An 11568-nucleotide genomic window follows, 5' to 3' on the forward strand; every position below is an offset into this window, starting at 1 on the left:
AAGGCAATTTTCATTTATTCCATAGGGTAAATGTACATGAGTATGTGGAAGATGCCCAGTTCACTAATGATCAAAGAAATAAAAATTTATAATACTGTTTTGTCTTTCACACTGGCAAAATTTGTACTAAAACTACAGATAATAAAAAAAATAATAAAAAAAGATAAAAAAAGATAAAAAAAACCTACAGATAAGCTTCTCTCTCAAAAGGTTCTCTTTTAATTCTTGACGTGTGTGTGTAATGTTGAATGTTTGTATTCATGTTCTTTACTTTTGTGTTTAAGAAATAATTATATCATAATGGTATCTACCATATGTTAAAACTGCCATTTGAAACAGGTGAAGAGTATTCTAAATATAAAATTTATTCCAAATATTGGTAGGATTATGCAGAAACAAGTATGCTTACATACTGTTGGGGGTATAAAAAGTACCTTTTTTTAAGAAAGCCTATTCTATCTCTAGAAGTATTATTCTACTTACTCAGTGTATATGTGTGAGGATGTTGAGCATAACATGATTTGTTAAGCAGAAAACTGGAAATAATGTCTACCAATAGGGAATAACATATTCTCACAATACAGTGCCACATACCTATTGAAAGGCATGTGATTGGCCTATTGTATTTTGCTGTAGAAGGCTGTCCATAATATGTGGAATGAGAAGTGAACATAGTAATATTTTAACAAGAATGTGTTTATATATGCATGAAAGATATCTGGAAATGTAAATACCAGACTTAGCTGTGCCACTTCTCCTGTCTGTCCTTTCTGTTCATAAGCTTTTCATATTTGAGATAATGTGTGCAATATTCTTATGGTTATATTTGTTAGGAGAGGAGAGCTTAGCTAAGGAGTAGCTTAGAGGGAATGCAATATTTACTACTGTAGCTACTCTAAAATGTCTATATGAATTAAGTCAGGGTAGGGAGGTTGTGTATCTAAACTATCTTTTTGGTATTCTGATGTCAGTCTGTATTGAAGGCCTTTATAGATGAAGTGCAACTCAAGCTATTCAGTAATATCTATTAAAACTGTAATGTTCATATACACTAAAACCGACTTTCTACTTTGAAAGCAAATAATATGTATGTATACAAACCTATATTAAAATACTTATATGAAGAATGTTTATTGTAGTGTTATTTGTAGTAGAGAAAAATGAGTAGTGAAAAAACCAGGTTGCAGTATAATGAAATATGGTTTTATGTGTATAAAAATTGTATTTGTTAGTATATAAATAGTAAACTATCTAGAACTATATACTTAGAAGCATTTTTTTAACTTTTAAAATTAATTAATTAATTATTTGGTACAGGGCCTGGCTACATAGTTCAGACTCATAGTGATCCTCCTGTCTCAGCCTCCCCAACCTGGGATTACAGGTGTGCACCACCATGCCTAATTTCAGGACCAGCACGGCACACCTGGGGTTTTAGGACTGGCATGGTATATGATACCCAGCATGGAAGTTGGGTCTTTGCTCTTGCCAGACAGGTATTTAGACCACTGAGCTATTTCTCCAGCCTATATTTAGAAGTATTAATGACTTATCTTGATAATGGATTTTCTCTTTCAACTGTGTATACATTAATGTCTCCTTTTAACATGTTCATGACAGGGTAGTAATTCATAAATCCTGCTACTGGGCAGTTCTGACCCATCACTGGTACATGTGTGACTGTGCCATCAGGAGACATGGGACAGTCCCACTGGGTGATATAAGCTACCTATTGGGATAGTCATGCATGTGCCACTGGTGGTAGGAGGGAGTGTGTTAAAGCTTTTTTTTTTTTTTTTTTTTGCAGAACTAGGGATTGAACTCAGGCCCTTGCGCTTGCCAGGCAAGTATTTATTCTACTGAGCTATCTCCCCAGGCTCCTAAAGCTTTTTTTAAAAACAGTTGTGCCTATTTGCATTCATATCCGTTAGGTATTAATATAGCACTCAGTTTTGCATGTGCTGTGGTTCCTTGCCTTCTTACTAGCGCTTCACTATTTCCTGTAAGTCTGTTTTCCCTTTCCACAGAAGTCACTTTGCTTTTGCTCGTACTACAGTGTTTTCCCCACATCCATTCATTTAACACATATTTTGATATGGAAAGCTAAGTTGAATATACACATGTCTGGTTGATTCATGAGAACTGATTTGTATGTGACCCTCTCTTTCTGGATTGACTAGATGAGAAATTTGTGCTAAAGCATGTGGGGGTGGTTCTCAGAGGTCAGATCTGCAGCTCTGCCCTGTGGGCTGTTGTCTAAGCCTAAAAAGAAAGAGAAAGGTTGGGGTGGTTATATTTCCTCAGCTTCTTTTTCCTGCTTCTAGATTTACTAATGTCTTCATACATCCCTGTTGCCATTTGTGAACTTTGTTTCCAGAGTCTCAAACATCTATCCCATGAGTTTCAAGAAGTGTCTAATTCTACTTTTTCTGGTTCTCCCTTTCCACTCCCTTTTGGGAGTCTGGTTTTCTTCTAAAATAGTTTTGTTCTTCCATTTTAAAAACTAAGGCTTTATAACAGTGCTACCTTTTCTTAAAAACTCAAACTCTTGCCTCTTCTCCCACCTTTCCTTTCCCTTAACAACTTTTCTCACTACTAGGAAATGAGCCTAAGGTGTTCTACCACTGAATTGAATCTTGAACCTCTCCGATTTTTTTGTTGTTGTTGTTAGTTTATTTGTTTGTTTAAATTTTGAGACAGAGGCTTGCTCAGTAGCCCAGGCTAGCCTCCTATCTGTCCTTTCTGTTCATAAACTTTTTTTTTTTATGTATTTGATATAGGATCTACAGGGTCTCGTTATGTAGATTGGATTTATCCTCCTGTTTTCAGCCTCTCAAGCACTGGGATTACAGGTGCACACCACCACGCCTAGTCTCAATTGTTATCTCAGTGTGCCCCAGGGGCACAGCTGGCATGGCATGCTGGTGCTGCGTTCTGCCTAAGCAGGTGCTTTAGTCTGCTGAGCTATCTGGCTGGCCCTCTGATTATAAACTTTTAATGTTTATGAACATTAAAACTTGTGACCTGCTCCCATAGCCTCAGTAGCTGGTATTATTCTGTGCCCAGCAACCACATATTTCCTAAGTCACCTACATTTCACCACACGTTTACTCCTAATCCAATTCAGTTTCACCTATATTAATTCAGCCACTTCTGTACTGGAGTTGAACTCAGTGAAAAATTGTCAAAGCTAATAGCTTAGTCTTGACTTCTGTGACATTTGGAAATAACTTCTATATTCTGATTTTTTGTTTTGTTTTGTTTCTAACTTCTCTTGTTTCTTATGCATTCTTTCATGGATTATTTCATTCACTGACATGATTACCACTATTCCCAATTATTATTATTATTTTTAATGTATTTAATACAGGGTGTACAGGGTCTCACTATGTAGATCGGACCCATAGCGAGCCTCCTATTTTCATCCTCCCAAGTGCTGGGATTATAGGTGTGCACCACCTTACCCAGTCTGAATCACCATCTCAGTGCAACCCGGGGGTGGGGCCAGCACGGCATGCTGGGAATCGAACCCGGGCCAGCCACTGCACTTTGCCTAAGCAGGTGCTTTAGTCCACTGAACTATCTGGCTGGCCCTCCCAACTCCTAATGACTATCAAATCTGGGTCATCATCTCAAATATAGTTTCTACTATTTCTTGAGTGTTCTCCATTTGGATATTTTTGTAGGCATGACCCCAATTGACTGTTTTGCTGCTTATCACCCAAATTTGACATCCAAATCTCTGCTTTTTTTTGTTTTTGCTGCTGGGGATAAATCTCAGGTCTTTTTTTGTTTGTTTGTTTGTTTGTTTGTTTTGTTTTCATTCCTACTGGGGATCGAATATAGAGCTTTTACACTGAGCTATGTTTCTAACCCTTTTTAATTTTTATATTTGTTTCATTTTGAGACAGGGTCTCACTAAGTTACTAAATTCTTTCGGCAGGGCTTAAACTTCTGAATCTCTTGCCTAAGCCTCCCAGAGAGCAGAGATTACAGATATGTACCACTTCACCCAGCTAAACCTGTTCTACGAGGCAAGTGCTCTACTACTGAGCTATCCCCAGACTCCTTTAAATTTTACTGTGAGATAAGGTCTTGCCAGATTGTCCAGGTATACCTCAAATTTGTGATCCTCTGCTATAGCCTCCCAAGAAAGTTGGGATTGCAAGCATGCACCACATGCCTGGTCAAGTCCCTGCTTCTTAAAGTGTCTGTCTTAGTGTTAATGTTCTATATACACCCAAGATAGAAGCTCATCTGCGATGCTATTCTTTGATCTTGCTTAGTTAGCTGTTAGAACATCCTATCCATTTTTTCTCTAAGGTATCTGTTCTTTATTGCTCGAGTTCAAGTTCTCACCCCCTGGAATATGCCATTCACTTCATGATTGATATCTTTGTCTCAGGAATCAAATCCGGTTCTATGTCTTGTACTGATTGTTAGAATTGTTTCCTTTTGCCCTTAAAACCGTAAGGTTTTTCTTTTTCCCCTTATACATGCTTTCTCTGGGTAATGTCTTTCACTGATATTGCCTGTTTTGTGTCTTTAACTGGAAAAGTTATTTAAAAAAATATGAATACTCCATGAATTACATAATGACATCCAAAATCAAAAGTATGACTTAGTTTTTTTCTTCAGTTGTGTGATTTTGGCAAGTTACTTCTCTTTGGCTTCTGTTTAATTTTTCTGAAATGAAGGAAATGGAATCTGGTTGCTGGGTTTTTTTGTTTTTTTTTTAAGAATTATCAGATGAAACCTTATGAAAATGCTTCTGTATGTAAAACAAAGCTATAACTGCTCTCTTTGAAGTTGATATTGCTTTCTACCCCAGACTCTTTTCTCTACACCTGTTTTAGTTCCTAAAACTTACACAACTCCTGAGAGTACAGTTGAAGACTGTTGCTGACTTAGTCTCTTGTAAGTTAATTCTTTAAAGTTACATCACTTTCAGATCACAATGTCTTTGAATAGAAGTGGTCCTATTGTTATGTTGGCTCTGTACTTTCCTTCTTTCAACCAGTTTTTCTTTAGGTTTAGAAGCTTACTTTGTTATAACAGTGCCTATTCATACACCTCTACAATGTCATTTACTCACTTTGCTTCTGTCCATGTGTTAGAAAATTGTTACACACATCTGACCTCCCCTGGACCATATTTTGATTTACCTCTGAGGTAGTGTTAGGCCTGTCCTCTCAGGTCTTACAGCATTCTTCAAATCTCTTTTCTCACAGTGGCTGTTTATGTTTGATGAATGAATGATGAGAAGAGAACAAATGGAGAGATGGGTAACAGATACAGGGAATATATGTACTGTGTTGACAACTTGTTACTGCAAACTCTGTGAAGTAGTAGGTAATTTACCCCAGTTGTTATATAGAACTGAACTTGATCTTCCTGGGAACTGGATGAGACAGGAACAATTTTCTCAACTGATCAGTGAGGAAGGCTTGAGATTTGGCTGTGTGAACCTAACACATACTAGGAATAGAGGAAGCACCAAGAGGGCTTAACTGACATTTAAGTAATATGACAGGATTAAAGGGTCTGCAAGCAGGCACAGGGGCCAGATGTTCAATCCCCAGGTCTGCTGTGCCAGCCACACCCCCATGGTGCGCCGAGACAGTAATTAAGACTGGGTGTGGTGGTGTGTGCCTGGTAATCCCAGCTCTTGGGAGGCTGTAAACAGGTGGATCACTACTAGTCCAATCTAGTAGTGAGACCCTGAACACCCTGTAGACTCTTCCCTAAAATACTAAATAAATAATATGACAAACTGGAAAACCCAAGCCTTCCTCTGGTACTACTAATAAAAAGCCTTTAGGATTTATTGGGGAATAAGCCTTTATTTCTAAAATAGAGTATACTTAAAAGAAAAAAACAAAAACAAACAAACCCTAACCAAATTACAGAAGAACTATTCTGTGGTGGACAGTTTTGTTTGAATGGCCCTAGTTCTGAGGTCTGCAGGGTATCAAGGAAGTATTTAGGTGCCTACTCTGCTTTCCTCATCAGAACTTTTTTTTTTTTTTTAATATGTTCAATTTGACAGTATTACCTGATAGTGGGTCCCATGGGACTTCTTCCCAGGTTCTTGGCGTCCTGAACCAGACACACAGAAAAGATAATAGATGTACTTTTATTGAAGGTAGAAAAGAAGTACGCTGTGCAGAGTAAGAGCAGTTCAGTGAACAGACTTACGGTAGCCATAAGAATAAAGGAAGGGGGTCTTTTGTATCTGGAAGTCCTGGATTGGTTTTTTGCTCATACGAATAAGACATTGAGATGATTGTCCTATCAAAATCTCACGACCTGGCTTCAGATTTAAAATGCCCTATAAAAGACTCGCTTGGCTTCAGGCCAGATGTAAATGAAGAATTGAAAATAGCCCTTTTCTGACTGGTTTCAGGTACAGTGCTTGGGAACTGCAGAGTCATCCTGGATTGTGTGTTCCATACATGTGACTTTGTGATAGATTTTGCCCACTTGTTAGAACTGGTTTTGTCGCAGCTCTAATATGCCTGAGCATTGCCTCCTTACCTACTTCCTTTGTTCCTCCCCCCTTTTTTCTTCTTGGTGTCAACTGTACTATTCATTTATATAATTTATTTGTTCAGCAAATATTTGTTGAGAATTTTTTTTTCTGGGAAACCTGATTAAGGAATTAAAGGTACAAAGCTAAATAAAAACGGTCTCTTCCCAGGGCATATGAAATAGGCAAACATGTGAAGCCTGCAATTGCAATATAGTGTGATGAATGAGATTCTTGTGAGCTGAACAGGTATTACAGACATACCTAAAAGACAGTGACAAATTGCCAGGAAGAGTAGAAGTCTTTTACAGAAAAGACATTTGAGTTGGCAGTTGAAGAATGATGGGAAAACATGACTGTGACTAAGGAGCAATTCTTAAAGAAGGAATGGGGAGAAGAAAAATCATTGTTGTTTTAAGAAAAAGTTAATGAACTTAGGACAAGGGACTCCAGGAGAAGTATCTCAGCATGAGTGTGATAAAGAAGATTGGGGTGAGTTTCAGAAGAGCACCATACTTCATGCTAATAAATTTGGACTTTAATGAGTATGGAAAAATTTTAGCAGGAAAGGCATATTAGTGAGTGTTTTAGGGGAAAAAAGAGCCCTCTAGAAAAGTCTCAAGGATGGGAGAGAGTTTTATGCAGTGCTTGCCATAATTCACATAATGACCTTCTGGTTCATAATTTCCCAGCAGCGGGACCTGAAAATCTATGGAGTTAGTAAATATCTCAGGTGATGTGACTACGTAATTTGGGAAGCTGTCAGAGATGAAGCACTGGACTAGAGCATCAAAGATGGCATCTGGGACCAGTTTTGCTACTGACTTGTGAGCTTGTACAGGTTTCTTAGTTTCTCCATTGTGAAAACGGATGAGGATCAGGGACGTAGTTCAGTGGCACAGCACCTGCCTGGCACATGCAAAGTCCTGAGTTCAGTTCCTGGTATTTGGGGGAGGGATGGAAGAAGAAAATGGATGATTTTGGACTAAATAATTACTAAAATTCTTTTTTTTTTCTATAATTCTATGCTTCTAAGACAAAAAATAAAAAACCCAACCTTAGCTGGATATGGTGACCCATGCTTATAATTTCCAGCATTTTGGGAGGCTGAGGAAGGGAAGGCCACAAGTTTAAGCATAGCCATCCTTGCCAATTTAATGACTTAGCAAGACTTTTTTTTTCTCCTGTATTTTAGGGAAGGGTTTACAGGGTGTTCAGGGTCTCACTAGTAGATTGGATTCATAGTTATTCTCCTGTTTACAGCCTCCCAAGTGCTAGGATTACAGGCGTGTGCCACCATGCCCAGTCTCAGTTGCCGACTCAGTGCACCCCAGGGGTGGGTCCTGGCCTGGCAGGCCCGGGGATCAAACCCTGACCCCTGCACTTGCTTGCAGGTGCTTTATTTAATCCACTGAGCTATTTGACTGGCCTTAAGACTGTCTTAAAATAACAATAATAAAAAAAACCCTTCCTCTAAGCCAAGTTTTACTAGTATAATTATGAATTTTTTCTCTGCATCTTAACTTTTTGTGGAAGAGCTTCCCAATTCTAGCATTTCTACTTTTCTGTTTCTTAATGTAAATATATTTTCCATATTATATTTGGTGTTTCTCCAGATTCCATTTGGATTCTCTTAAACCAAAATGGTCTTCTTTGCCTTATACCTATTATCTATTAAGTGTTTTATTTCTACAAAGGTAATAATGTCAGTTCCCCATTAACTTTTATTGAGCAGTAAAGTCGCCATGTGAATATTCTGAAACTGTCAGTAACTATCACAGCTTACATCATGACTACAGTCTGCCAAAATTGTCAATCATTGCATGTCACCTCTCTGCAGAGTAGAAGGGATGTTTGCTGGAGAGCCACACCAAGCATGTCGCTGCTAGTTCCCCTTTCCTTTCCTTTCATAGAGTTATAACAAGAGGTAGGAAACAGCACTCTCTGAATTATGTATGGCCCTGTGTGTTAAGAGACAGCCCTAATTTGTCTCCTTTCCCCTACAAATTTACCTGCCTTCAGTCCACCTGCTGTTGACAGGACCCTGTAAGCTACTACTACTCGTTATTACTCTCTCTGTTTAAGAGAGGAGAAAGCAGATAAAGCCCATGGGAAATTTCTGAGCTTTAGAATTAGATAGATTTGGGATATCTTCTTGGTTTCATGATTTGTTGAATTTGGGTAAGTAATTTAGCCTTTCAGATTTTTCATCTGTGGAAAAAGTACATTATCATCTGCTTTGCAGAGATCTTGTGAGGGGAATGAGTATTATCGAGAAATTGGGCAGCATCAGCACCTGTGCAGAACCTGGAACCTGGTTCTCAGGGGATATTGTGCATGACACATACTAAAGGTATATAGTAATTCATTAGAAGTATGTTGAATTGATCAGAAACCCTGAGACTAGGTGTGGGTGATGTGCGCCTGTAATCCCAGTGCTTGGCATGCTGAAAACAGGATCACTACAAGTCCGATCTACATAGTGAGACCCTGTAGATCCTATCCTTAATTTGTGTGTGTGTGTGTGTGTGTGTGTGTGTGTATTAGTTGCAGGCAGCACATTGGCGAACTTTGATAAATTAAGGCAGATTTTTCAGGAAGCTGTGCTAGTGGGCTAAATGAGTAGCTGTTTTTGTTTTTGACTCTCACATGTGTGTGAGCCCTATGACCTCATTCATTCATATATATTATATATAATGTTAGCACAGTCATCCAGCTATTTTATACACGTATAAATATTACCTTATGGTGTCTGTATGCATGGATCGCTAAATCCTACTCATAAAGTAAAAAAGATTCTATAATATCAGTACCTACATCTTAGCCCAAAGGATTTGCCTTCCCTGTCTGTTATATTATTTGATTGGTTCCATCGTTTTATTTCAGGGAGATGCCTACAGTTACTGAGCATTTATCCTGTGGCATTCTGTTGTATTCACAGAATACATGGTGACCAGCCAAAGATTCTAGACAGATGATTTATAACTTTAGAACTTGATCTAACTGATAAAGGCTTTATTCTGGGATCCTCTTCCTTGTCTTTCTGCTGTGTGAGTCATCTTTGATAATGTGCTTTCTGTATGTAGCGTTATAAAAGTTACATGTAATGTTTTTAGTGCATTTTCTCTCAGGTCTTAAAATTGCCTCTCAGTCACTAATAAACTAAATAAAATACAGGTGCTTGCTACTGCATGTCTGTAAGAAGATACTTTGCATGCATATGTTCTGTTTCAGTTTATATTATGATAATTTTAAAAAAATTTTATTTTAGGAGTAAATACTTACATTTCATTGGAAAATTATAATTGTAACAATTTGTTGTTTTAAGTTCTACATAGCAGACATAGCAGTTCCTTTTTTTGATAATTTAAAATTGAGGAAATAAAAAAGTTATAGTTGTTATACTTATGACTTGGTTTATGTGACTTCCTTCTGTGTTAACTTTTAACTGATGATGTCACTGAAGCTAAGTTTCTGGGTCCAGAATGGATACAAACAAGACGGGTCTCAGAGAAATACAAGCGCAACCAAGGCTTGTTTTTGGGATGGCTTCTGAGGCCAAAGGGGATTTTTAGGACTGAAAAAGAGCAAGTTTGGTCAGCAAGTCCCTGAACAAAGAAGAAGGGTGATCAAAAGGAAAAATTGACACTAAAAGTTCTTATCATATCTCCCTTGCAAGTAAGATTCAGATTTACAGAGTGTCTTGCAGAGAAGCAGACATGATGGTACATGTCTGTAATTCCAACTACTTGGGAGCCTGAGGTAGAAAGATTGTAAGTTCAAGGTCAATCTGAACAACTTAGTGAGACCCTGCCTCAAAATAAAGAAGTAAAAAGGGCTGGGGATAAGGTCACTGGTAGACTGGCTTAGTTGCCTAGCATGCAGTCGGTTCAGTCATCAACCTACTCAAAAACAAAAAGAAAAACCTCCACAAAAACACTTGGAAAGAGTGCTCTGTCCTCACCAGTCAATTTCTGAGCTTAGTTGTAGGCAGCTCATTGGTGAGCTTTGACAAGGCAGATTTTCAGGAAGCTGTGCTAGTGGGCTAAGTGAGTAGCTGTTTTTGTTTCTGTTTTTGACTCTCACATGTATATGAGCCCTATGACCTCATTCATGTCTTTGTTTGGTTCTGCTGTGAAGGCACAAAACAAGCACAGTCCCTTGCCCAGCATTTGATTGTTCTGTACCCTTTTGGGTGGACCCCAGCTCTCTCCATGAAACCATAGTTTACTGAGTCTCACAAACTATTTCAGAGGGTTGGCTCTTTGATTCCTTTTCTTCCATAACTTCTCATAGCCAAAGAGTCAAGGAGTTCTGCTTATTACCATGCAATAAGCAGTTATGAGCCTGGGTCTTATGTACAATAAGCAAAGGATTGCAAGTGCACAGTCAAAAAGCAAGTGCCCAACAGCTATATGTATTGGAGATCATGGGAAGTTGTGCTTGGGGCAAGCCCATGGCAACAGAAGATATGGCACAAACAGAAAAATGGTGTCAGAGGTGACAGGATAGTAAAAGCACAGCACATAGAACACAGCTTCCAGCCACAGTCCCAACATAAAATAGGCTTTTGTGTTTTAAAGGAGATATACGGGGGCCAGGGAGATGGCTCAGTGGAATAAGTGCTTCCCTGGCAAGCACAAGGGCCTGAGTTCAATCCCCAGTTCCGAAAATAAATAAATAAATAAATATACCTTACCCCAGGTGTCTCCCATGACTCTTTAGGCATGATTGACAGGGCTGATGGCAGGGTGTTGAGTCATCCCAGGGGCACTCCACAATCATATTTGTGCAAGAATTTACTCTGATGTTAGTTACATGCATGGCTTGTAGCACATATTTATGAGCCCTTAATGAGGTTTAAGTAGGTGAAGATGACTTAAGGTCAGACTAGGAGATGCAAAGGGCTTGTGCTGTCACTTACTGCAGGAGAGATCTCTTGAGTAATTGTTGTGTGATTTTCTACAAGTTCAAGTCCAAAATTCTTTTTTATTCAATTTTTTTTTGTTTTTTTTTTTTAAACCGGGGATTGAACTCAG

The 11568-nt window shown here is 38.5% G+C and overlaps 1 protein-coding gene across 1 annotated transcript in view; it reads left to right on the top strand.

The window, feature by feature from the left end:
- Nucleotides 1-11568, top strand: part of Itsn2 (intersectin 2) — a 167042-nt gene that overhangs the window by 27913 nt on the left and 127561 nt on the right. The window lies entirely within an intron of this gene.

The sequence above is a fragment of the Octodon degus genome, unplaced genomic scaffold (assembly GCF_000260255.1).
Source record: "Octodon degus isolate 3935 unplaced genomic scaffold, OctDeg1.0 scaffold00019, whole genome shotgun sequence".
NCBI classification, from domain to species: Eukaryota; Metazoa; Chordata; class Mammalia; order Rodentia; family Octodontidae; genus Octodon; species Octodon degus.